The following is an 846-nucleotide window of genomic DNA, read 5'->3' as shown; positions in this document are numbered from 1 at the left end:
GCTCACTGCAACCTCTGTCTCCTGGGTTCAAGCAATTCTCCTGCCTCAGCCTCCCGAGTAGCTGGGACTACAGGCGCACAACCACCACACCCTGCTAATTTTTTTGTATTTTAAGTAGAGATGGAGTTTCACTATGTTGGCCAGACAGGTCTCGAACTCCCTACCTCGTGATCCGCCCACCTCAGCCTCCCAAAGTGCTGGGATTACAGGCATGAGTCACAGCACCTGGACTTCTATAGTTTTTTCAAAAGAAAATTCTCCTAATCCCAGTTAAATATATACAACTGAGTCTTACTTTGATAGTTAGAATTGGTTCCTGGGTGATTCTCTAGGACGTATTTCTTCAGAGCAGTGGTAGAGCAGGTCTTCGGCTCATTCATGGCAGCAATAGCAGACAAGATTGCATATTCCATCAGGCTTCCACCAAGCAGGGGTTTCTCCCCTGATTTCTTCAGCTGTTTTCCAAGGAGGAAGAGAAAAGCATCAAGACAACACTCTCCCAAAGCAGGTCAAGACAAGACTCCTCTGCACCAGGTGGGTCGGAGTTCCTGCATTATTAGCACAGATATGTTTTACAATAAATTGTCAGCTTAGGGACTTTCTCTTCCCATTCAACAGGTATTCAATCTAACTGAGAAGTCCCAACCCTCCTATGGATATTTTCTTCTTCCATCTACCCTCCATCCACCCTAAAATGATAGCCAACCTAACCCAAAGATACCGACAACTGTACCCCAATAAGCAGGTTAATCAGTTAGGTCCCTAAAAATTAAGATTCTTTTGGCTGGGTGCTCACACCTATAGTCCCAGCACTTTGGGAGGAACAGGCAGGCAGATCACTTAAGG

At 45.7% G+C, this 846-nt stretch overlaps 1 protein-coding gene across 1 annotated transcript in view; it reads right to left on the bottom strand.

Moving 5' to 3' along the window:
- HP1BP3 (heterochromatin protein 1, binding protein 3) overlaps positions 1–846 on the bottom strand; it is a 48683-nt gene that overhangs the window by 5640 nt on the left and 42197 nt on the right. The window lies entirely within an intron of this gene.

Source organism: Mandrillus leucophaeus, unplaced genomic scaffold, assembly GCF_000951045.1.
Source record: "Mandrillus leucophaeus isolate KB7577 unplaced genomic scaffold, Mleu.le_1.0 Scaffold370, whole genome shotgun sequence".
In the NCBI taxonomy this organism is placed as follows: Eukaryota; Metazoa; Chordata; class Mammalia; order Primates; family Cercopithecidae; genus Mandrillus; species Mandrillus leucophaeus.
Note: the sequence above shows the minus strand (reverse complement) of the source record. Positions and strands in the feature narration are given on the sequence as shown.